The 27,421-nt window shown below is 37.1% G+C and overlaps 1 long non-coding RNA gene across 3 annotated transcripts in view; it reads right to left on the reverse strand.

The window, feature by feature from the left end:
- The window catches only part of LOC133749704 (uncharacterized), a 140,180-nt gene that overhangs the window by 55,907 nt on the left and 56,852 nt on the right, over positions 1-27,421 (reverse strand). Inside the window, exon 6 of one of the 3 annotated variants that reach the window (XR_009864608.1) lies at positions 7,192-7,637. The exons of 1 other annotated variant lie outside the window; for it this stretch is intronic. This is a non-coding gene — a long non-coding RNA (uncharacterized LOC133749704). Of the gene's footprint in view, positions 1-7,191; positions 7,638-15,958; positions 17,014-27,421 lie in introns of those variants that run through there. One more of the 3 variants, XR_009864606.1, reaches the window with a different exon arrangement.

Here is a 27,421-nt window from a genome sequence, read left to right on the forward strand (position 1 = left end):
CGCCTAGAATTGACACACTCTGTGGTTATGGTTTGCCTTTCTTGCCTACAGGCTTGGCCAGAACAACTGCAGGCTTACACAATGATTCATCAACACAGAACACATAATACTACTCAGCACTGCCTTGGACCAAGAGCCCTGCTTTACAGCTTAGATGGTACAACAATAGAAATATATTCATGGGATCCATGGGTTCTAACACAAAATGTACTAGCCAGAATATACTGGCCCTGTGATATAACCAAGTGGCCTTTTGGAGGTACAGTTGAGGCATCAACTTGAAGATTATCTGTTAAGAACGTAGGGTATGGGACTGGCACTGTGGCACAATAGGCTAAGTGTCTGCCTGCGATGCTGGCATCCCATTTGGGCACTGGTTCATGTCTCACCTGCTCCTCTTCTGATCTGGCTCTCTGCTATGACCTGAGAAAGCAATAGAAGATGGCCCAGGCACGTGGGCCCTTGCAGCCACAAAGGAGATCAGGAAGAAACTCCTGGCTCCTAGCTCAGTTTTGGCCGTTGTGGCCATCTGGGAAGTGGACCTGCAAATGGAAGACCTTTCTGTCTGTCTCTCTCTCTCTCTGTGTAGCTCTACCTCTCAAATATATAAATAAAATCTTTTTTTTTTAAAAAAGAACATACATAGGGTACAATTCTCCAGGATGTCTCTGTAGCCTATAGATCTATAGTTGCTCATTTCCAGAGGGGGAGTGCTTCCAGTAGGAAAATAGCTACAGTTTGACTGACTGAATTTTATGGCATGGCTACTGCCAGTCCCTGCAGACCTGTTGTGTCAAGAGAACAGCTGACAAGGAAAGGGGATAATCTGCCATGGTCATAATTAAGAGGATGTAGCGATGTTTTCTACAGAGCTGAGCGGAGTCCAACTGCAGTGGGTACTATAGGGCATCACCCAAATCCACTACTGTGGGCTGAACATTTGTGTCCCCTTAAAAAACTCATTTGTTGAAATACTACCTCCTAGTGTGATAATATCATGAGATAAGACCTTTGACAGGTAAGTAAGTAGTCACGAGGGTGGAGCCCTCATAAATGGGATTAGTGCCCTTATAAAGACAGTACAGCCTGCTTTCTCTCTTTGCTTTCCCCTATTTGAGAATATGATGAGGACACAGCCATCTACAAAACCAAGAAGAAAGCTCTATTCAGACACAAGAGGTACAATATTTTGATCTTAAACCTCGAGCTTTCAGAACTGAGAAGTAAACGCCTATTGTTTAAGCCATCCACTCGAAAGTATTTCTGCTACAGCAACCCAACCTGCCTAAGAAGTTCCACCAAGAAACTTTCCCCAAACTGCCTGCAGTGTCACTGTGGCAGTTTAGTTTACTCTTCCTGTAAGAATAGCTTTTAGCAGAAGGGAGCTGCCTTGCCCAGTGCTATGTTCAATTCACATAAGCAATCCACTTGAAATGACTGAGAGATGTTTGACTTAACCTAAGACCCTTTCCCTTTATTTGGGACATTGCCAGACCTCCTCCTGGAATCCACTAAGGCCTCTGATGCATCCATACCACAAAGCAACTTCTCCTTCTTATCTCACTTCTTCCTGGTGTTGATTGCAAGGGAATAAATTCCTGAACATGAGTTTTCTTCTCAAAATTCTCTACCCTGGGAACGTAAGCCAAAACAATTATTTATTATAGATGCCGAGAAGCTGATGCTAAAATTCATATGAAAGGGCAAATCCAAGAATAGTAAAGAAACTTCTAAAGAACAAATTTGAGAAAGAGGTAGTGATCTTGGGTCAGCCTGTATTCTCAGATATCAAGACTTATTACAAAGTTTAAGAAATAAGACAGTATTATTTTTGCTAGCAATACAGATAAGTAACTAATGAAGATGAATAAAAAATTGGACATAGACCCAAACATACATAGAAACTTGATTAAAAAGATTATATCTCTCAGATCATGAAATTAAGAGTATATTGGCAACTGCGTCATGAGCATTTACTAATTGTATTCAGGAGAATATGACATCAAAGTAAGAAAGTATTTTTTAATATTTTTATTATTTATTTGGCAGGTAGAGTTATATACAGTGAGAGAGAGAGACAGAGAGAAAGGTCTTCCTTCCATTGGTTCACTCCCCAGAAGGCCACAATGGCCAGAGCTACGCGGATCTGAAGCAAGGAGCCAGGTGCTTCTTTCCAGTCTCCCATGTGGGCGCAGGGGCCCAAGTACCTGGGCCATCCTCCACTGCCTTCCCAGGCCACAGCAGAGAGCTGGATTGGAAGAGGAGCAACCAGAACTAGAACTGGCACCTATATGGGATGCTGGTGCCACAGGCAGACGATTAACCTCCTGCGCCACGGCGCTGGCCCCAGGAACTATTTTCTAAACACGATACAAGAAAGCACATCACATAAAGGCAAAGATGCAGAAGTTTGACAATATTAAAATGAAGAACTTCTTAAGGGGTTATCAAAGAAGGAGGTATCTTTCTCTGAAGGGAGAAGAGAACTTCCACTTTGACTATGGCCTTGTCTAAATAAGGTCGAAGTTTGTGACCTCAAGAGGCTTCCATAGCCTTGACAGCTCATGACAAGAGCCTCTGGTGATCACTGATGTCATAAATAAGAGTGGTAATTGTTAAATCAACAATGGGAGTCACTGTGCACTTGCTCCCCATGTGGGACCTCTGTCCTTAATGTGTTGTACTATGAGAATTAATGGTGAAACTAGTCTTCAAACAGTGCTTTATAATTTGTGTGTCTCTGTGGGTGCAAACTTGAAATCTTTACTTAGTATAGAGTTGATCTTCTGTATATAAAGATAATTAAAAATGAATCTTAGTGAAGAATGGGATGGAAGAGGGAGTAGGATGTGGGATGGTCTAGTGGTGGGAGGGCAGGTATGGGTGGAAGAACTGCTGTTATCCAAAGGCTGTACTTTTGGAAATTTGTATTTATTAAATAAAAGCTTTCTATAAAAAATAAGAACTTCTTGTCACTGAAAGGTGCCATAACCAAAGCTAGAAAAAAATACTTGAAATCCACACAATCACAAAGGGTTAGTATCCAGAATACATACAGAAACCCTAATGACCAACAGGAAAACTCAAAACTCTATTTTTGAAAGAAAAGACATTAGCAGGAAGCATTTTGTGACATGAATATAAATGAGAAGTATCTGAAATGTGTATCAGAGACCTCAGTAGATACCATCTGGAGCCTTGAAATTGGAAGGACTCTTCTGATATGTCCCAAGTGGAGTTAAAGGGGCCTGGTGTTATAAACCTCATATATATATTATTATATATATTATATAATATATATAATAGTTCTGCTATATAATATATTACAACATTATATAATCTATATACATATACAAGTTATAGTTCTGAATACGGATTACACACGTTTATATATTAGGAATATAATAATTCATTTTTAAAACATCCCACAGGAAATTTCTGATTCAGTAGTTTCAAAGTAGGGCACAAACTGCACAGAGAATAGCATCTAGAAACGCAGTACTCAGCCCTCTCACTGCCCACTACTCTAGAAATAGTTCACACACACCCTGCATCTCCTCTCATACTCAAACCTTGGTGGCCATCTTTCCTAGCAGGGTAAGAACTCACTCTCTCAATTATTTTTCACAGAGTGCTCCAGGCAGCCATTATCAATTCTTCATAGTTGGCAAAATAAATGAAACTTGTCTCCAGACTAGAACAAGTACCACGATAAAATTGATGTTTTTCCATTTGGCTTCTCAGGAACAATTCATCCCTGAAATAACAGACAAGCATTTCTCTCCTTCATGGGCACCTCTCTTTGCCATCTTCAGTGCTAAACCCTGAAATCAGAAGGACTTCAAATACCACACATACACGACCATCTTCTAATGCTGGATCAGTTTGTTTTGGTAGAAGTCAGTCTTATTTTAATCCTAGTCACTTTAGTCACTGTAACCAAAATTATGTAAACTTTCTAAATAGACTAAATATTCTAAAAATACAGTAAAATACCAGCCTCTGCACCAACCAAGTCACAATATGGTGTCTAACCGAAAGCCACAAAATGAGAATATGATGGGAAAGTCATTTATCAAATTGGCAGTGACCATAACATACTCCTATCTCCGTGTCAAAAATAAAGACACCCAAATGGCTAATACTCAAAGTGATTCCAACAGTTTTTGGTAAAGTACTTAATTCATTTCTATAAATGTTTATCATGTTAGTCTTATAATTTAAATTCAATAGCACATGAATGTGTGTTTTGAACCTTTTCCCATAGTTTGAAATCAGACACAACCATTTTTTACTTTCTTAACTGTGTTTCCAGAATCTACCTGGAGGAAATATGAGTGTGGGCTGTGGAAAAATAGTTTGTTTCTATCTGTTACCACTTATGGTAAAGTCTCCTGTATTTTGAATCCTAAAGAAACTTCTTCCACAAGTGGATGAGTTGTAAAGTCAAGTGCATAACACAATCGAAGATAAGCAGAACTTGTCCATCTTGGTCCCCACCGGCATGTGTAGCAACCCTGAGACTTGTTTCCCACAGTATTTCATGTGGAACCTAAAGATTAATGAACACATCCACTCACCTGCCAGGTTCTGGCTGTTGTCCCTTTCTCTTCTCCCCTGTAGCCCTGGCTAATGGAGATCCCACCACTGCTGCCTTTAAATGACTGGTGCATGCAAATACTTTTAAAAATAGAGAAAAATGTGTACTATTTTATTGCCACTTACTTCTGGAAAAACAGCAAAGCTACCCTTCTGCCTTACACCAACTACACTATCTGTATTTACTTTAAAACACTCGAGTGTAAATGAATTGATGTGCATATATGAGTATATAAGAAGAAACAAATAAAAAGTTAAATGAATTATTGCAGTATTATTTGAAGTAGCAAAAATATAAAGTTTAAGCAAGATGAATGCTGACCAAATGAAAAACAGTTAAAAAATTATGCATACTCATAGTTAATCAAAATTGGTCAGGTATTTTTAAGAAATTATTTATTTATTTGAAATGTAGAGTGTCAGAGAGAGAGAGGTCTTCCATCTGCTGGTTCACTCCCTAAATGGCCACAATGGCTGGAACTGGACAATCCAAAGCCAGGAGCCAGGAGCTTCTTCCATGTCTCCCACATGGGTGCAAGGGCCCAAGCACTTGGGCCATCCTCTGCTGCTTTCCCAGGAGCATTAGCAGGGAGCTGGATTAGAAGCAGAGCAGCCAGGACATGAACCCATGCCCACATAAGCAGCTAGCATCCTGGGAAGTGGTTTTACTGGCAGTGACACATGCTGGCCCCAGTGGTCTGGTCTTTAAAATGATACCAGTATCGCACATAATGTGTTTTTTCCAGGATTGTGAGCCTTCCCTCAGTGAGGTCAGTTGCTCATGTGGTTTCTCAGAGGCAGTGGGGCATGGAACATATTTCCTGGTTATTTCCCCACTTAAGAAAATGATCAATGTCACAAAATCTTGTGAAACTCTGTAGTGCATATCTTTGGGTAATGGGACTACAGAAAGTATGAAGAAGGAAAAACTAGAGATGAAAAACCATCCAGCTATTCCTCTTCCAATCCAGCTCTCTGCTATGACCTGGAAAAGTAGTAGAAGATGGCTTAACTCCTTGAGCTCCTGCACCTGCATGGGAGACCCAGAAGAAGCTTCTGATCGGTGCAGCTCTGTCCATTGCGGCCATTTGAGGAGTGAGCCAGCAGATGGAAGACCTTCCTTTTTGTCTCTCTCTCTCTCTCATTGTGTCTAACTCTACTTCTCGAATAATAAATTATTAAATTCTTAAAAATAAAATAAATTGCAGTTAATAGTGGTTGGGGGACATTCTGGGTGAGGCTACTGTAAGATGAGTTTAGAAAGGAAAATTTTCTCTGTTGTGCTTCCTATGTAGTGATGACAGTAAACATCATCTGTTCCTGTGCTTTAGAACCACACCATAACATGCAGAAGAAGCAAGAAGGTGTAAATGTTGTTCAGTCTTCTATCCTGATTATTAAATTAGCAGGATGATTCTCCTGAAAACTGGAGTTATTAATCAAGACCTGTCTTCCAAGGAATTCATTTGATGGGAAGTGGGATGGGAGGCAAGTTAAACAAAACCCTTGTGAAGTTTTCTTTGAAGTTCTTCTGGTCTTCTGTTTTGGACAGGGATGAGAGTTCAGTTAGAGAAAATGTGAAACAGTTGAGAAATGGGATTATGATTGAGGAATAAATAACACAGTAACATAGCCCCCAGTGAATCTTCCAGGTGGCACATGGGTGAGAGAAACTGACCTGAAAGCTAGTCCATTTTTGTTTGTTTGCATTTTTGCTTTTTTAATCTAGTGTTACATTTGAAATGCTGTTTGTTTCTCTAGAGGATTATCAGTGGAATACAGAAACAAAGAGTTCAGAATTAATATGTGGTTCTGATAGAGTGCATGTGTGTGTGCGCATGCGTTTGTGAGAGAGACAGAGACAGAGAGACAAAGACAGAGAGAATTGGCAACCCATAAGCTCTAATGAGCTTAGAAAGGCATTCTAGCTTCTAACCACAGCATCAATGTTTAGCCACCACTCCCATAATTAATATCAGATGTCTGACCACAAGCAATGGGGGAGCCTTTGTTTACCTTAATGATTGCTATATCCTAACTAATTTGGCCTCTTAATTACCACTGTCCTGGTGAATTGAATCAGCAGGAAGAAAGGAAAGAGTATCCGTGTCAGAATCCACTTTAAGCATATAAGCTGACTCTACAATTCATAAAAAATTCACATAAACAAATTTCAACCTCAAGTATTTTTCTTCCCACCTCATACCAATCAAATTACAAGTTAACTACTAATTCAGGTTGACTGAATAACTCAACAAACCAAAAATGTGTAATCATTTGCTTAAAGTGCAAGTGATTTAGGAAATTCCACCTAGATGGTTTTATTCATGTCATTGAAAATTGTACATATTAACACTTTCAACGAGTAATCATAGGCCACTTTTTAAATACTTTGACGTGTCAAGTTAAATCTGAATTCTCTAAATTTTAATGAAGAGTTTAATCTAATTACACTAAGAATAGTAAGGAAAAAACTGTGCAGAACTAACTTCTTAGGCTATTGTAAATTATAACCTTGTTTCCAATAAGTTCCAAATCAGAAGTTGTTAATTTTATTTTTCAAGTAAACAATTTTTTAATGCCAATGTATGTTTCACAGAATTACTAACTTACTGTAGGCTAAAAATCCAAATGTGAAAACAGCCTATCAAAGCATGAATGGATAAAGAAATGATGTAATACTATTCAGCGTTTAAAAGGAAAGGAAATCCTACCATTCATGACATCAAGGATAAACCTGAATAGGTGAAATAATCAGACACAGGAAGACAAATATGATAACACTTAAATGTGGAATCTAATAGTCAATCTTCAGCCAGCACCGCAGCTCACTTGCTGATCCTCCGCCTGCGGTGCCAGCACCCCAGGTTCTGGTCCAAGTTGGGGCACCAGATTCTGTCCTGGTTGCTCCTCTTCCAGTCCAGCTCTCTGCTGTGGCTGGGGAGGATGGAGGAGGATGGCCCTGGCTCCTGGCTTTGGATCGGCACAGCGTGCAGGCCATGGCGGCCATTTGGGGGGTGAACCAACAGAAGGAAGACCTAAAAAAAAAATAGTCAATCTTAGACTAACAGAGAGTAGAATAGTTGCTACCAGAGGTTAGGGAGAAGAGTGGAGGAGAGGTTGGAATGGGGAGATGTTGGTCAAAAGGTACAGTTTCAGTTACACGACAATTAAGTTCTAGAGATCTAACTTACAACATACAACTATTGCTAATAAGATGCTGCATATTTTGACTTGCTGGGGCAGTAGATTTTTTTTTTTTTTTTTTGACAGGCAGAGTGGACAGTGAGAGAGAGAGACAGAGAGAAAGGTCTTCCTTTTCCTTTTTCCATTGGTTCAGCCGGTGCACCGTGCTGATCCAAAGCCAGGAGCCAGGTGCTTCTCCTGGTCTCCCATGTGGGTGCAGGGCCCAAGGACTTGGGCCATCCTCCACTGCCCTCCTGGGCCACAGCAGAGAGCTGGACTGGAAGAGGAGCAACCGGGACAGAATCCGGCACCCCGACTGGGACTAGAACCCGGTGTGCCAGCGCCGCAGGTGGAGGATTAGCCTATTGAGCCACAATGCTGGCCTGGCAGTAGATCTTAAGCCTTCTCATCGCCCCCCTCCCAAATACACAGAACAGGTTAACTATATTAATTATGTTATCCATACCAGGTGATAGATTTGTTACTTTGCTTGGTTATGGAGATCATTGTACGAGGCATATTTATATCAAAACACCATGCAATAATTATTTGGCATATAATTTAATTTGTTCTTCATACCTCAATTTTTAAAAGACTTAAAGAATTACCACAAATAGCTAAAAATAATCACTAGTGAAATACAAAATGAATGCATTCTAGGTATATTATTCCATTCAGTTACACATTCAATCAGAATACTCTGGATTTCCAAGTGTAAGTTTAATTTTTATCTCAGCTTTGACTTAATAAGCGTGGTATGCTTTGTTTCACCAATTAGTGTAAATAGAAAGATTATAGATTATTAATAAATAGAACTGTAGTATTGATTATAATTCACCATGAATACTTTTGATCATTACTTGTACACTCTAATTTCCACCCATAAATTCTAAATCAATGTTTGATCAGTGAGTTTTCAAACTTCCAACTTCTAACTCTTCTTCTGTGATGTTCAAGGTTGGTACATTATCATCACCACACGTTCCAGATAACAATGTTATTTTATCAGTTTGTCTTGAAGATATTATACTCTCTAAATACACAGCCATATATAGCTGGAGATGCAATTGATAGATTTTATATATTCATTATAAGAGCCAGATATGTCATTTTGGATCTACAGCCTTTCTATTAATCATTCTACCCTCAAAATCTTTTGACTTGGGGCTGGCGCTGTGGCGCAGTGGGTTAATGCCCCAGCCTGAAGCACCTGCATCCCATATGAGCACCAGTTCGAGACCCGAATGCTCCATTTCCGATCCAGCTCTCTGCCACGGCCTGGGAAAGCAGTAGAAGATGGTCTAAGTCATTGGGCCCCTACACCCACAAAGGAGACCTGGAAGAAGCTCCTGGATCCTGGCTCCTGGCTTCAGATCAGCACAGTTCCAGCCGTTGCAGCCAACTGGGGAGTGAACCATCGGATGGAAGACCTCTCTCTCTCTCTCTGCCTCTCCTCTCTCTGTGTAACTCTGACTTTCAAATAAATAGAAAATAAAATTTTAAAAAAATCTTTTGTCTTTATCCATAAAATGGAGGAATTATTCGTAGACCCAAATTCTTTGTTAAGTGAATGGAAGTCCTTCTTCAGAGACATCTAATGCACAGCCACATGCTCATAACCAATTTGATGAATGTTCACCAAAAGACCACAAGACATTTACCCACGCCCAAGAAAACATAACGTGGTGATAGTAGGAGGAAAAAAAAGAAAATGAAACTAGCTTATGTAGAAATAAGTGACTTTATTGAAATGGTTTGTGTCTCAACATGTTTTATGGGAGATACTAGAATGATCATGCATGACACTATGCTTTCCAAAGTTAGTGAATCCAGGTGATGAATTTCCATTAAGCTCTTAATAATGTTTGTAGTAAAAGAGCTTTTTGTTTTCTCCTTTTTGTATTACATAATCTAGACTTAAACACAGCATGAGTTGAATTACATTGACTGAGGTCTACATAATAAATTCATCAGTTTATTATTAATTGTTCTCTGTCAAATTAAAAAAGACAGTGTGGTTTTAAAAGAAAACCATTAATTTTAAGTCTTTGAACAACTTAAAATTAAGCTACAGCTTCTGACATGAACACAGTTATTAATACTATAGGGCTTCAAAAAGTTAATGGAAAAATAAAATTAAAAGATAAATTTGCTTTGGTACATAAATTTTGAAATTCATATATATGAGAGGTCTTCAAGAAGTTCATGGAAATCATACTAAAAGTATTTTAATTGAATTGACTATGAACTTTCTGGAAACAGTGGTTTTGAGATTTTTTTTTTCATCACAGGCCCCTCATTGGAATCAGAATCTGATGAAATGCTTAAGCTCACTCTCTCTCAAAAATATACATTCAAACTAAATTATATACACAGCTTTTCTGCAAGCTCATCTTTTAGCACCAAAGTTTAAAAACAATTGAAGTAGAAGTTGGGACAAAGTTAAAGAATACATGCATGCAATAAGAATGTCTGCATAATTCTGTTTACTACTACAAGACTCAGCCACAACTTGGTTCAGATTCCTAGCAGCCAGGAGGAGAAATGGAAAATATAGTTATGATGACTTTCATAAAGGAAACATAGCACTAGAGAAAAACAAAGTTTTGCGTAGCATTGAATTATAAATTTCCCTTGGGTTTGTTTAGTAAACTTTACTTTGGAAACTGAATAATCTCAAATGAAATACTAAATTTCACATAATTTCCTACTTTGATCACTTAACAGAAAAAGAGGACATAAGATTACTAGGAAACAGTTTGTTGGTTGTTTGAGTCATAGAGACTAAGCATTCAACTCATACTCTTGTCAGTTTTTTCCATCATTGGACCTTAATCACTAAAATTTGACTTTCTATTAGTGCAATTCAATTATCAGCCCTTAGAAAATCTGATTCTGTCTCATGGAAGACAGGAAAAGAAGAAACAACATGTGTATAATAAGAGCTGAAAAAGAATAAAACCATATCAATAAACTAGTATATATAAAAATATGTAATAAAAAAAAACTTCCTAAGTATGACCATTTTGGAAGACAATATGGAGGTTCCTCAGAAATCTGAAAATAGATCTACCATATGGCTCATCCATTCCACTCCTAGGAATTTACCCAAAGGAAATTAAATCAATATACAAAAGAGTTATCTGTACCCCCCCACCATGTTTATAGCCGATCAACTCACAATAGCTAAGATATGGAGTCAACCCAGATGTCCATGACTGATGACTAGAAAAAGAAATTGTAGTACATATACACAGTGGAATTATAAAGAATGTAATCCTGTTTTTAAGAAAATGGATACAATTGGAGACCATTCCGGTTAGCAAAATAGATCAGTCCCCAAAAGACAAATGTTATTTGTTTTTCCTGATTTGTGGTAACTAACATATGTAGTACCAAAAAAAGTAATGTATATGAGTGAAACTGACATTTTGAGATTTGATTATTGTTTATAGCCTTGTCTATACTCTTGAGGAACAGTGGTTTTTCTACTTACCACTTGGTGAATTCTTTATTTAGTGGATTAAGTTTGTGATTATAAAGTAAATTGAAAGTATATCATTGTAAAAATATTAAAAGAAAAATAAGAAAAGAAGGAGAAGGTAGAGAGGGAGTGAGGAAACAATGAGAATTGCTATGCTATTAAAATTGTATATATGAAATATATGAAATTTGTTCCCTTTATGTACATTTTTAAAAGATATATATGAGTGTATATATGAAGAAATAAACTGAGAATACTTGCAAATTCTAATATTAAAGTGAAAAATTCTTTCACCATTTATACAAAAATGAGTCATTTATAACTGAAAATTATATTTTACAGTTTTAAGTAGCAATATTTTAAATCTATAATGAATGAGAAAAATAAATCTGATCCAAGTATTTTGTATTTGTATAAACTGTTTTCCAAATATAAAGTCAAACTCTTAAAAACAATCTATGAATTCTTCCTGAGATATCTACTAAATGATAACTTTCATACAATTAATATGACTGAAAACCTTCAACTTAAGTTCTCATGGTGTACAATTTGGGACATGCTCAATCGGACTTTCCCCAAATGGTGGAGTTAGAAATGTGCCAGGGGATTCCAATACAATCCCATCAAGGTGGCATGTACCAATGCCATCTCACTAGTCCAAGTGATCAATTTCAGTTCACAATTGATGGCTCTGATAGGTCTAAGAGTCAAAGGGATCACACAAACAAGACAAGTGTCTGCTAATACTAACTGATAGAATCAAAAAGGGAGAGAAGGATCCAACATGGGAAGCGGGATACACAGCAGACTCATAGGATGGCAGATGTCCTCAATAACACTCTGGCCTCAGAATCAGCCCTTAAGGCATTCGGATCTGGCGGAAGAGCCCATGAGAGTATTTTAGGCATGGAAAGCCAAGACACCATGGAAAAAAAAAAAAGAAGACCTAAATGAAAGATCTCTGTGAGTGAGATCCCAGTGGAAAGAATGGGGCCATCAAAGAAGGAGGTACCTTTCTCTGAAGGGAGGAGAGAACTTCCACTTTGACTATGACCCTATCAGAATAAGATCAAAGTCAGCGAACTCTAAAGGCGTCCATAGCCCTGGCAACTCATGACTAGAGCCTAGGGAGATTACTGACGCCATGAACAGGAGTGTTAAATTGTTAAGTCAGCAACAGGAGTCACTGTGTACTTACATCCCATGTGGGATCTGTCCTTAATGTGTTGTCTAATGTGCAGTGATGCTATAACTAGTACTGAAACAGTATTTTTACACTTTGTGTTTCTGTGTGGGTACAAACTGATGAGATCTTTACTAATTATTTACTGAATCGATCTTCTGTATATAAAGATAATTGGAAATGAAAAAAAAAAAAACCCTGGTGTTAAATTGGAAATGGCATAGAAAATTAATTTTTTTAAAAAAATATGTAGGATCTCTGTCTTTAATGTGCTGTACACTCTTATTTAATGCTATAACTAGTACTCCAACAGTATTTTTTTCACTTTGTGTTGCTATATGGGGGCAAACTGTTGAAATCTTTACCTAATATATACTAAACTGATCTTCTGTATATAAAGAGAATTGAAAATGAATCTTGATGTGAATGGAAGGGGAGAGGGAGTGGGAAAGGGGAGGGTTGCGGGTGGGAGGGAAGTTATGGGAGGGGGGAAGCCATTGTAACCCATAAGCTGTACTTTGGAAATTTATATTCATTAAATAAAAGTTTAATAAATGAAAAAAAAGTTCTCATGGTGAACACTAGCATATAGTTAATTACAGAACTACAAATAAGTGGTGATAATAAGCAAAAGTGCAGTATGCAACTGCATGAACCAGGCTTAAAGTTTTTCTCTTTTTCAAAGGGTAAGAGTAGGGTGAAGGAGTAGGGATAGTATATAAACTTATTAAATATGTACTGCTTTATAGAACTGATTTCGAAACATAGCAACATTTTATGCAACAAAAAGCACATTTTAAAAAAATCCTGTGAAGTTGAGGAAGGCATTTGGCTTAGCAGTTAGTGTATCATTTAAGCTACCTGCATCCCATATTGGAGCACCTTGGTCCAATTCCTGACTCCAGCTCCCAATTCCAGCTTCATGTCAATGCAGACTCTGAGAGCCAGTCACCATGGCTCAAGTACTTTGGGTCCCTGACATCTAGATGTGGATCCTAGATTGAGTCCCTAGCTCCTGGTTCCGGCCTGGCCAAGCTCTAGCTATCACAGGCATTTGGGGAGTGAACCAATGGATGAGAGTCAGCCTCTTTCTCTCTTATATCTTCTCTTCCTCCCTCCCTCCCTTCCTTTCTCCCTCTCTCTCTGTCAGTCTTTCTGTCATTGTCTGCCAATTATAGCTTCCTGCTGATATGTATACAAGAAGCAGCAGGTTATGGCTCAAGTACTTGGGTTGCTGTCACCATGTGGGAGATCAGGATGAAATTCTAGCTCCTTGATTAGGACCAGCAGCCACAGCTGTTACAGACATTTGAGAAGTAAATCAGAAGATAGGCAATAGTTCTCTATCTCTATCTCACTGCTTTTCAAATAAATTAAGTTTTATTAAAACTTTATTAAAATGAAATAAATGAATGTAAACAGGCAACTTGTTGATGACATAATCACACAAAAATTGTAAGTTTTAAGTAACTCTAAAAATTTTTAGGGGCCAGCACAGTGGTGTAGCTGGTAAAGCAACTGCCTGTAGTGCCAGCATCCCATATGGGCACTCGTCCAAGTTCTAGCTGCTTCACTTCCAAACCAGCTTCCTGCTAATGCACCTGGGAAAGCAGTGAAAGATGGCCCAAGTGCTTGGGCCTCTGCACCCACCAGGGAGACCTGGAAGAAGCTCTGGCTCCTGGCTTCAGGTCGTCCAGTTCTGGCCATTTGGGGAGTAAACCAGAGGATGAAAGATTTCTCTTTCTCTCTCTCTAACTCTGTCTATCAAATAAGTAAATAAATATTTTGTTTAAAAAACATAATTTTAGCTTACATCTTCAAAATACATACCACAAGAAAAAATGTTGTAAAGAAATATCAGTGTTCAATAATAATAAGTGGTAGTGATAGTTCAATTATTCAAAAATTGTGTGCATAATATGTACTTCTGTAATGTAAGTCTACAATCCCGTGTCTTCTCAAGCAGAGTTCTTAGAAAGGAGAAACTAATATGAGAAAGACAAGATAAAGTTTAGAACTTTTAAGCTTAGTTACAACCATCAATCACATTGATGACTTTGTTTTCTATTTTAATTGAAAAATACCTAGAAATACTCGCCGATTACTGGTCGTAAATACCCTCAGCACTAGAATTCAGTGTTGAAATCCAGTTTCCTTCTGAAAGAAACGAGAGTTCCCTAGAGAAATGGCTATTTCCACATCTTGGAAACTCTAATCACACCAGATATCAAAGGAGGTATTTAAAATTACTAGTTTTCTGTCAAAGGCTTGAGAATCAACTTGCAGATACTGATCAAGATAAGGCAATATTAGCTTAATAAAGGCAAAACTGGAAAAGACTGAAATATATCTAGTGAATATAAATTCATGAGCTCATAATGGTACTTTTAATAAATTAGTCAGCCATTGGAAGACATTAGTGAATGAATGCATTATTTTATTTTATTGTTTTAATTTTTTTATTTTTTTTAAATTTTTTATTTCATAAATGTGAATTTACAAAGTGCAACTTTTGTATTGTTGTGGCTTCCCCCCCAACCTCCCTCCCTCCCGCGGCCCTCCCCTCTCCCTCTCCCTCTCCCATCCCGCCCTTTATCGAGTTTCATTTTCAATTAACTTCATATACTGAAGATCAACTTAGTATATACTAAGCAAGAATTTCAACAGGCTGCACTCACACAACTGCACAAGGTATAGGGTACTGTTCGACTAGTAGTGTTTTTACTTTTCATAGTAAAACACATTAAGGACAGAGATCCTACGTGGGAAGCATGTACCCAGTGACTCCCATTGTTGATTTAACAATTGGCACTCTTATTTATAACGTCAGCAATCACCCGAGACTCTTGCTATGAGCTGTCTAGGCAATGGAAGCCCCTTGAGTTCACCGACTCTGAACTTGTTTAGTCAAGGCCGTGTCACAGTGGAGGTTCCTTCCTCCCTTCAGAGAAAGGCGCCTCTCTCCTTGGTGGCCTGTTCCTTCTTGAATGCATTATTTTAAAAACTCATGAACAATTGGACTACTATGATAACCAGAGAATAGATAAAAGTAAGATTTTCTTTATGGTCACATTTCAGCAAATTAATGAAAAAGAGATGACAGGATTGGAATATTCTAAAAGGAAAATAACCATATATGTAATGCCAGAAATGACAAAACATTTCATATGAAGGAGTCTTTTCAGAAAAATCAAACCTGAATATGATCAAGCCTTTAGATCCAATTACTCATTTACAGAAAATATAAAGAACAGAGGAACATACATAACAGGATGCAATCAGCAAAATCCTACAAGACAAATAATTGAGTTTCTGCAGCAAATACATTGCAAAGAGGAAAAAAAGGCAAGGAAAATCTACAGGTAATAAGGGATATAAAAGGTATATGTTAAAGATTATACAGGTTTTTTTGGATGCTGATAAAAGCAAACAAGAAAAATTTGTGACATTAAAGACTGAAAATGTAAACGCTGAATTTTTATTGTATTCAAGAATTACCAGTTTTTTTAAAGAAATAATCATAGTATTGTGATCATATAAAAGCAAAAATGTATTTTCCTTTTTGAGTTATGTACAGAAATGTTTGTTCATATAATATAGGCAATCATTTGTTTCCATGTGTTCTGTTCATGAATTCAACTAACCATGCACTGAAAATATTTGGAGAAAAAAAAATTGCATCTGTACTGAACATGTACAGACTTTTTATTCTTGTCTTATTCCCTGTACATTGCAATACAACTATTAACATAGCCTTTATGTTGTGTTAGGTATTATAAGTAACCAGAAGATGATTTAAAGCATACAAGAGCATGCATTTAGATTATATCCAATTACTGTGCCATTTCATACAAGGGACTTAAGCACTTGAAGATTTTGGTGTCTTTTGGGGATCTGAAACCAATCCCGAAGGATACATACATAGATAACTGCATAATGTTGTCTGCATTTTCCTACAAAATAACTTGGTAGAAGAAATGTGAATAAGAAATGTGAATATGCATGAAATAAGCTTCTTGAAGCTAGATAATGGCATATGTGGCCAGGGAAGCGGTATTATACTAGTCTCTCTCTCTCTCTCTCTCTCTCTCTCTCTCTCTGTATGTGTGTTCTTGAATGTTTTTTTTTAATTAATGGATTTTTTTTGAAAAGCATGCATGTAGTAGGTTTGATTGCATTCCCTGTCATGCCTTTGTGGCACTTGAAAGATTTGCTATTGTCTCCACTAGAAGATACTACCTTCCCCAATGACAGTGCTGCATGTGAGACCAGAGAGGGTTAAAGAGGACCAGCAGCTCACACATCTGGGGAGCATTAGCTATATTAAGGACCAGCCAGCCCGAAAAGGTAACCGGAAGAAGCCACTGAGTACTTTCTGGTCAGGCCTTGAGGTCATCTGAATGAAGGTTTTGTGGTTTTCAGTCCAGCAAAGGACATGCATCATTTCAGCACTTTGTTTCAACCCCAGCGCGAGAGTTCCTCTGGTTTGGAATTGGATCAAAACTGAGCAGAAGACTTCTTTATTCCAACAAGCAATTTTAAATATCTTGCATCACAACACCTTTCAGGAAAGAACAGACAGAATTTATACCATAACAATTGAGAGGTTTTATGTTACTTCATTTTTTGACATGCAACATTTGAACATTTTATAGGGTAAAATTTATTATCTTTTTGAATTTTGTGTGTTGCAGAAATTCCCATTGAACATATAAGTGAATATAATGATGAGCACTTATTTTAATTTTGCTATCAGTCAACAGATACCTAGAATATTTATATAACATCACTGTAAGAAGCATAGGAATTACTAAGGAGGCCCGGTGGAATTAGAAGGGTATTGTAATTTCATGGAAAGTGGGACCTCGAAATAAAAAAAAATGTCACAAATTTTGTCATTTATCCTTATATGTTGGGTTGAGTATTCTCTGTATTTTGATGAAAGACCATGCCTAAGGCTCCTCTGTCATAATGCACATTCAATTGACAAATTATCAGCTTCACATTTGCTTCCTTATGATCAGCAACTTTTGTCATTTGCCTTTGAGTGAAGGCCTCTGAGTGTTATACTTCTCTCTTTATGTAAATACTGCTACCAGGTGCTCCTCTAGCCAACCAACTCAAACTCTGGGGAAATAAGTCACCAGGTATAGGTTAATTTTCCTCATATGCTCAACCTATTTCATTAAAAGGTAAATATTATTTGTGTAACTATATGTTATAAAGATCCAAGTTTTTTTAATTTTCATCTTCTAATATCTTGATAATCAAGGATGTAAAAGTAAGAGTACTGGATTATGCTAGCAGAGAAAGTACAGCTCTACCTTAGTCCTCATGGCCACAGAATACTGAATATGATACATTTACATCATTTGTAGTTGAGCTTAAAGATTTAGGAGATGACCTGCCCTCCTGGCTTCTTGTGTTTTACAACTAAAATAGCAGTGAATAATTAAGATGTTTAAAGGATCGGGGCTGGAGCTGTGGTGTAGTGGGTAAAGCTACCACCTGCAGTGCCAGCATCCCATATGGGTGCAGGTTCTCGACCCTGCTGCTGCACTTCCGATCCAGCTTTCTGCTATGGCCTGGGAAAGCAGCAGAAGATGGCCCAAGTCCTTGGACCCCTGTAACCGCATTGGGAAGACCTGGAGGAAGCTCTTGGCTTTGGATCGGTTCAGCTCCCGCCATTGCAGCCAGTTGGAGAGCGAACCAGCAGATGAAGACCTCTCTCTCTCTCTCTCTCTCTCTCTCGCTCTCTCTCTGTATCCCTTTCAAATAAATAAATAAACCTTTTAAATGTTTAAAGGATCATGAAGCAGTCTTAATGCATGTGACCCTGTAATATTCTTGTAACCAGCCATTATGGACATATTGCTGTGAAGTACCTACTTCAATGGTCATTGCTGTGCAGTAAAAAGAATTTTGGGGGGAATTAAAAGGTATGAGCTCAAGTGTTTTGCAATCTGCTACTTACTAGCTGAGTGGTTCACATAAACTCAAAGCTTTATTTTCCTCCTTGCTACTTCCATCTACTTCATAGGATTGCTGCAAGAATACTGTAAAGTATTAAATAAATGAATGGTCTTTCTTGAAAAATAAGAGAGTACTTCAAAAAGTACATGGGGAAATATAATTAATTGGTAAGTTTATTTTGGTGCAGATAATTCTGAAATCCATGCAACCAAGGGGTCTTTAAAAAGTTAATGACAATGCATATTATGAAAAAAAGTATGCACAAATTTCAAAATATTTTTGCACCAAAATAAACTTATCTTTTAATTAGATTTTCCTCGAACTTCTGAAGTGTCATCATATACACATGTACAAGACTTAATATTTTTGAAGCAGCTCATGTTCCCATCCTGACTTTATTGAAAGACATAATAACTAGGACTATGCATATTTTTTTATCTTCTACCACGGAAGATGAGTGGGTGTTGTCCTGTTCAACTGAAGAGAAAGTGTTGAAAGAAAAAGAAGAAAATAGGGACAGATCAAATCTCACAAATAAATGTGGTACAAAAGACCCTACAAAGTAAGAGCTCATCACTCCATATTTACATTGCCAGTTTCATTCAAATTCCAAAATGAAATGATTCCATTTCATTTATAGTAAAAGCCAACAGTCAGGAAGGTTTTTTTTTTAATCAACCCATCTGGCATTCAACGTAGGAGAGAAGTTTCTAAAGCAAGAGCAAGAGACTTGGGAGTTTTGTTAACAGAAGTGACCATGAGGTCACTCTACAATTCTTTGCACCTACTTTCATTCTATGGTGACTACAGGTTTGGAAATATTGTACTTTGTATTATGCTCAGCATATTTGTTATGTAAGCAATCCTTATTAGAATAAGGCAAAAAAGGATAAGAATCCAAAGTGTTGTCTAAAACCCTGCCAAAGAAAACCACTGCTATTAAACATTGATGTGTCTTTATTCAGATTTTATATAAAGCTATTAATATATTTTCACAAAGCTTTAACCAGTTAAGCACCCTACATAACTTGTTTTTTTTTTTACTTGATGCTCTTGTGAACATTTTCAATGGCAGTTAGTATAGATCCACACTAAGAAATCTGACAATACAGTGTTCTATTAAATGAAGGACTCATGTTCCAAACTAATTTTGTGTCATATATTTGTTTTTGTTGATATGTCAGATATGTGATTTGGCCATTGGAAATACATGAAGGCATTGAGAGGAGACACTTATGGTCTAGAATTGCTTATTTGGAACTTTCTCTGAGTTTCAGTGAGTGAATCTATACGACTAGATATTTTAGAAGGCTTTACAGCAGCTAATAGCTAACTCAGATATAGTTAAGCTCTTTATAAATCCAGTTACAATACTCTTTAGCCCTTTAAACACAAAATTTGATCATTCAAACAATGAGTGATTTTTTCATTATGCATTTTTGGTTCTCTGCATGAGCTCCTAAGGTTCTATTTCTACTCTGCCCAAGTCAGCCACTTCCCATGAAGAAAACCAAAATAAAATGCCCTGTTTCAAATTCAGAATCAGGTTTCATTTCTGGTTTCAATGATTATGCATAAGAAATACATTTCTGGTGACCAAAGCTCTGTAATTTTTAGTGACTAACCATAAGGAAAACATTTACAAAGAAAAGTCTTCATCTTATGTCTAGGTAGTTTCAGCACATTGATGTTCCCTAAGCCCATTCTACACAGATTCTCATTATGCATTCACTGTTGGTAGCACCTATCACAAACAGTTAATTTAGGAGAATTCTACACCCAAGAGGAGTCAACTCCTGGCCAAAATTGGCGTGAGGCCAACCTTCATAATAGGCAACTCAAAAATACAATTCCTTACATGACATGGATTTGGCTGAATTTGATAGAAGATGAATAGTGCTAATGCTGGCACATGTGAAGGTAAGTTAATATTTGAATACCAGAACACAGAAACACCTTTTGGATACAGGAAAGTCAAGACCATTAACAGGAATGTGGAAATACACATGTATAAGGTTGATCGCAATGTAAGTGCAATCAAGGATCTAATGTTGGAACAGCTGCCTGGATAAATATCATCCCTTACAGAAAGATCCTTCCCCAGTCTGCCCTGTCTTTTAGACCACATCTATGCTTAGAAAAAGCTTGACCAACCACTTATTGACCATTGTTGGTTATGTTGAACTTGGTTTATGTCTGCATATTTCCCTCTGACAATCACTACTGGGTCATAGCAGAAAGGAGAGCCTTCAGAGGAAAACATAGCTAAAACAAAAAGCTTTTTAATAAAGTTTTTTAAAAAACAAGTGAAACTCCTGAAAAGATCACATTGGTTCTCAAACCTGGTTTTGGAAATATTCTGGTAAACAGCTAGGGGCGCGGGGATATAGATTTCTTGGCTATGGGAATCTCAGTGTACAATGAGGAACTTCATGAGGTCAGGTGAGTACCTGAGTAGCCATGGCATCAGAGCCACTGCACACATTGTGGCTGCTCATGACCTCATATGTAGCCTGGTAGGTAAACAGCAACTCATATCAAGGACAAGGTCAGCGTAGAGTTGGTGCATAATCTGGGTAGGTGTTCTTGGAGGAGAGAACTTCTTCACTTCCAACTGGTCTCACTGAATATTTATATACGTGGGAAAAAAAGTCTACCCAGGTTTTCGGAATCTAGAACATAACTCATTTTATAAATAGACACAAAATACTTTACATAGTTTTTAACATATATTAAATATTTCAAAAATAACTGTAAATTGTGGGAAGACTATATTCAGTTTCATTGGAATATCATAAGATGTTCACCATCACAGATCATATTATTGACAGCAATTGAGTTCATGATATCTGGGTTAGCTACACAAAACACCTGCAGTGTCAGAATTCATACCCATCACATTCTTAATGTGTTTACATATTGTTGCAAATGTTTAGAGGCTTAATTATGTCTTAAGGTACAGTTGTATCTGAAAAGTTAAAATTAAAATTAATTAAATTAAAAACAAAAATGTAATAGAGGAAATAAACAATGCCTCAAATTGGTTTTGAATCAAGATAAATAAAATCAATAAACTCCTAGCAAGATTTATTGATAAAGAGAGAAGATTCAAAATACCTATACCACAAAGGAAAAAAATCATGAAAGAATCAAGAACGTAAGGGGATATTTTTATAACACTATGCCAACTAATTTGTAAGTTACTTGTTTAAAAAGGCAAAATTTCTAGAAAACCTCCAATAACCCAGTGTCCCATGAATAAAAAGAACATATAAGTAATTCCATGTCTATTAAGAAATTGAATTTGAAAACTCTTTCCACAATATGAAATATCATCAGTTTTACTCAAGGTGTTCCACAGAATGAAGAGGATACACATCCCAAGATTCCTAATGAGATGAACATCCCCTGCAGCTACAGTCCAACAAGGGTATTTCCTCTCATAAAAAGAAAAATGAAAGATAAGCTCTCTCTTCAACTTGGGTAAAAATTCTATGCAAAACAATTATAGCAACAATACAGCTATGTATCAAAAGGATATAATATCATGAGCAAGAGACTTATTCTGAGCACATAATGTTGGTTTAACAGCTAATATTGAATCAGTGTCATTGCCAATTAACAAAATAAAGAGAGAAAAATCACAGGCTCATCAATAGATAGAGAAAAGGTGTCCAATAAAATCTGATGCCCACTCACAATAACATAGCACACTAGGAATAGAAAGATCTTTATCTAATTATGAGCACAGCAAAAAATACAAGTGCAAAAAAAAAAAAGCTTTAACAAATGAGAAGTGAAATTTTGATAGCTTTTACTATGAGGTCGGCAATGAAACATGGATGTCTATTATGACCACTTACTCTGCAGAGCAGGCATCACAAACCCACATGTCTGTAAGTGTCATGCAGGTTACATAAATATTTGAATCAGGTTGAGGTATAGGGCAATAGAGAATGGTGGGCCTGTGGAATTTGACAAAATGTGTTCTGCCAAAAGTCATTCAAACTCAGTTACAAAACAAAACCAAGACAAAACAAAACAAAGGTCACTGGGCCAGCCAAACAAAATATTTGCAGGCCAGATTTAGTCTGCAGTCTGCAAATGGGTGAACTGGGTAGGAGTTATTTTGGACTAAGACTTTAAAACTTTTTTTATATAACAAACTGATGAGATACTAAACTCCCCAAGTTAAATGAAAACAATAATCAAGTCTATTGCCACCTGAAGGAGATTTTATGTTTTAATAGACGCCAAAGCCATAAGCTAAAGTTTGTGTCATTTTGGAGGAGAAAGCTTAAAAGGCAAGTCATGAAATAAGGAAAAAAAAGTACTGGGTCTAATATGGCAAGAAAGGCTTCCATAGTAGGCCACCAGGATTAGTGATGCAATAGCAAAACCAATTGCTTATGAATTATTACAGAAAATTTCAGGGAACTTCTGCCTGGATTTGTCATATTGTATGAGTGTGTGTGAAAGGCAGACAGATAGCCCTGGCAACTCATGACTAGAGCCTAGGGAGATTACTGACGCCATGAACAGGAGTGTCAAATTGTTAAGTCAGCAACAGGAGTCACTGTGTACTTACATCCCATGTGGGATCTGTCCTTAATGTATTGTCTAATGTGCAGTGATGCTATAACTAGTACTGAAACAGTATTTTTACACTTTGTATTTCTGTGTGGGTACAAACTGATGAGATCTTTACTAATTATATACTGAATCGATCTTCTGTATATAAAGATAATTGGAAATGAAAAAAAAAACCTGGTGTTAAATTGGAAATGGCATAGAAAATTAATTAATTTTTAAAAAAATATTATGTAGGATCTCTGTCTTTAATGTGCTGTACACTCTTATTTAATGCTATAACTAGTACTCCAACAGTATTTTTTTTTCACTTTGTGTTGCTATATGGGGGCAAACTGTTGAAATCGTTACTTAATATATACTAAACTGATCTTTTGTATATAAAGAGAATTGAAAATGAATCATGATGTGATTGGAAGGGGAGAGGGAGCGGGAAAGGGGAGGGTTGTGGGTGGGAGGGAAGTTTTGGGAGAGGGAAGCCATTGTAACCCATAAGCCGTACTTTGGAAATTTATATTCATTAAATAAAAGTTTAATTAAAAAAATGCACTAGAAACTTGGTTTCATTTTTGTCAAATCTGCTCCTATGTTTTGTCATTACAAGTGCTATGCTCATAACAGCCACTAAATTAATAGTTTTCCCTTTGGTTACCTGCTGTCCTAGATGGCTACAATGAACAGGAATTATTCGGTAGGACACTATACCAGTGTCATTAACTTGTTTCTGGACCAAGAGTTGTACGCGTGGGAAGGAGAAAGCATGGCAGTCCAGTTTATTGAGAAAAAGCCACCCGTTGGGTGGTCCATTTTGCACATGTAAGTAGTAGCTTGACCCAGAACTATGTCACTCCTGCAGGGAGAGTTCACGGAATCCTTGTTGCAGGAACTTTTTGAAGGTAAACTGATCTCGGCTTTTATGCTTCCTTGGAAAACTTCCTGCTAGCTTTGCAAAGAGGATGAGCTCTTTGCCTGGTTCGCAGAATGAGGTGGAGGTCATATGCAGATGGCACCTCTGCAGGCTCCTCTGTTGCATGGTGTAGCTCTCCTAGATCAATCAGGTAAGCAAGACCCTGAGCTTATATAGAATCCTCAGAGGAAACTGGCCACTGAAACAAGACATGTCAGTGTAGCCTGCGGAGCTGGCCACCTGCTTAACGGCCAGCCTGGACACACACCCACTTTCCAGCCTGGCGCCCACATGTGCCTGTTTTCAGAAACACCAGGGTCTGGAGGAACCCTCAACTGTGTTTGTATTTACTCTAACAACTATCTGTTTCAGATGATGTGACTTGCATTCTGCTGGTCATCCTCAGCCTTCCTTGCCCACCAGATGACTCAGAGCCCTGGCAGCCAGCAGGGCTTAAGCAGGGACAGGAAAGGAGAATTCAAAGCTATTTTCTGTAAACTCCAACTTAATTTTAGTCTCAGTCCTTATAAACCACCAACAACTGTCTCCAATTCATTAAGCTGCCTTTTACTTCTTCCCGAAAAATAGGGCTAACAGAAGGCAAATATATTTTCTCTATTGTTGTAAGTTGTTTAAAGAACATAGAATTACCACAGTGTCTGGCAGCACTGCTTTATCATTTTTGATACATACGCTAGTTTTTAAAGCTGTAACATTCATGCTTTTTTTTTTTTCAAGTAGCAAAAAGACAAAGAACTGCTATATGCTAGTTCACTCCCTAAATGCCCACACTTGCTGCAGCTAGAGGGAAAGTCAGGAAGAACTCCCATCCAGGTCTCCCATGTAGGTGCAGGAACCTGACTACTGTCCCCCCCCCCCCCAAGATTCACATTAGCAGGTAGCTGGAATCAGGAACTCAGCTGGGACTCAAGCCCAGGCACTCTGATATGCATATGGGCATCTTCACTGGTGTCCCCAAATGCCTGTCCCCATTCATTTCTTATAGCACAAAATTTAGGTTTAAGTTTTCTATAGTTTAGTTTTCTGTGTAGTCAGATTAATTACTAGATATAGGATGCTAGGGTACTATTACAAACACCAATTTTTTATGGTAGTTTCTGATACATAGAAATGAATTGTTTTATAAATATTGATTTTATACATAACAATCTTCCAAAACGCTCTTTAATTCTCATGATTAAACCATGAATTAAATTTAATTATTTTATATACATGGATATTTCAAAAAGGTCACAGAAAATGGAATTAAAAGATAAATAGGCAGGCATTGTGGAATATCAGTTATCACCCCTTGGAATTCCTAGATCCCAAAGTAGACTTGAACATGGGTTCAAGTCCTAATTATGCTTCCAGTCCAACTTCTTGTTGATGCACACCCTGGGAAGCAACAGATGGCTTGATACCTCAGGCCCCTGCCACCCATGTGGAAAACTCAGATGGACTTCCTGGCTCTTGGCTTCAGTTTGGCCAAGTCATTGAAACTGGGTATTTGGGAAGCGAAAAGCAAAAGGAAGTTCTCTCTCCTCTCTTCCATAGCCCATATCTTTCTCTCTGTTGCTTTGCTTTCCAAATAAACATGTATTTTAAGATACATGTTTATTTTGGTGCAAAACATTTTTGAAATCTGTGAATAGAAGCTTCATAAAAGTATTTTCCATGAACTATTTGAAAACTCCCTCAGAAATAGTATCAGCAGCACATAGTGGAAGTCTACTTTTGTTTAATCATTTCCAAATTGTGTACATTTCATGTATTCTTTCTTACCTTACTACACTGACTACCTGACAATAAACTAGGACAAAATATTGAATAGAAAGAATAATATCCTTGTTTTGTTCCCAAATTTGAAAATAATAATTTCATTTTTATCACTAAGAATATTGTTTGGTGTTTTGTTTTTCATTACTCTATTAACTTATCATGTGTCTATTCTAATCTAGTTTGCTAAGAGTGTTATTCAATCATGAGTAATGAATTTCATCATATATGTTATCTGCATCTGTGGAGGTTATCATGATTTTGTCCTTAATCCATTAAAGTGTATGCATGATACAGGTGCCAAGAGGGTAACAGAAAAGTTCTGTGAAGGACAGGGCTCAGCTGTATTCAGGAGACATCACACAGTTCATTCTAGTTGCAGTGAAAAATAATTGCATTTAAATCAAAGCCATAGGTTACAAGGTACTTGCAATCACAAAAGAATTGCATGAAAATGTTGAGAAGTACAAAACAAAAGCAATGGCATTTTAAAATATTTTATGAGAGCCTTAGAATCACTGCAAGTCATTAACCACTTACTACATGCAGATTCTGACTTATCCTCAAAACAACCCTATTATTTGCACTTAAGAGAAAGGAAGCTGAAGCTTACAGTGGTTAAAGAACATGCCCAGTGTTACACAGCTAATACGTGCTGATGAAGGGATTCCAGTGGGTTCCAAACCAAAACTCTGAAGTTTCTTTTGGAAGAGGCAGCAAAACAGAACGGGTACAGATTTGTACAGGGTTTAATTCTGATAAAAATATTTTAAATGATCTTACACATGGAAATAATAGACAAGAAAACATTGCACTCTAAACTGTTTCACAGAGATTATTCATGTGTAGAATAATAAAATCTGAAATTCATTATTCTGAAAACTGACATGTAAGTTTCTCTAAGTGAAAGAACTCAATTGTGTGCTTTTTAATGTTGTGGGCAGAGAAAAGAGTCAAATGCTTGTCTGTTTTGTGGTAAAATAAATTCTTCAAAGCCATTTTACTTCCTACATGAAAACTCTTGAAGTTCTCACAGTATTTCCTGTCCATGTTTACATTTTTGACTGATCCAATACTTTGATAATGTTCTATGCCAACGTCACAGTCCTTCTGGTATCTACTCCCTCACGCACTGCTCCAATCTAACTTCAGTGTTAAAGCTCAACTTTACCTTCCAGAAATCTCAGATCTTGAGATCTCAAGCTAGAAAACAAGAGTGAAGAGTTATTTACACAGTATTAGTACTTAACCACACGCATAGTTAGAAAAATCAGTGTTAGTATCAGTACTATTTCTTTGTATTCTTAGTTACATAGAATTCCAACATAGCAGGAAACATGGAAATGGAAATAAGCAGAAAAGATGGGAAATCAAGAAAACCAATACTATGCATTTATTTAGGGATAGGTAAATATGATTTCAAAGCATTAAAACATGTCAGGAAATGATGAATAGCAAACTAAGAAGAATGGTTTACTTTGGGCAGGATCAGAGAGAAATAGGACCAGTGGAGATGGCAGAGGGATCTAAAATTCAGACTGAAGAATTTTTACTGAAATGTAGCAAAAATTTATAGCAAGAATATTGGCTACATTCTTCTCTCTGCTTTTCTATGTCTGTAAAATATTTCCTAATTTAAAGAGAAAATAAATAGTAGTCAGAATGGATTCGTGTTTTGATAACTAAGGCTCAATGAATCCCTTCCTTTAAGCTTTTCCTT

This window comes from Lepus europaeus, chromosome 20 (genome assembly GCF_033115175.1).
Source record: "Lepus europaeus isolate LE1 chromosome 20, mLepTim1.pri, whole genome shotgun sequence".
Classification (NCBI taxonomy): Eukaryota; Metazoa; Chordata; class Mammalia; order Lagomorpha; family Leporidae; genus Lepus; species Lepus europaeus.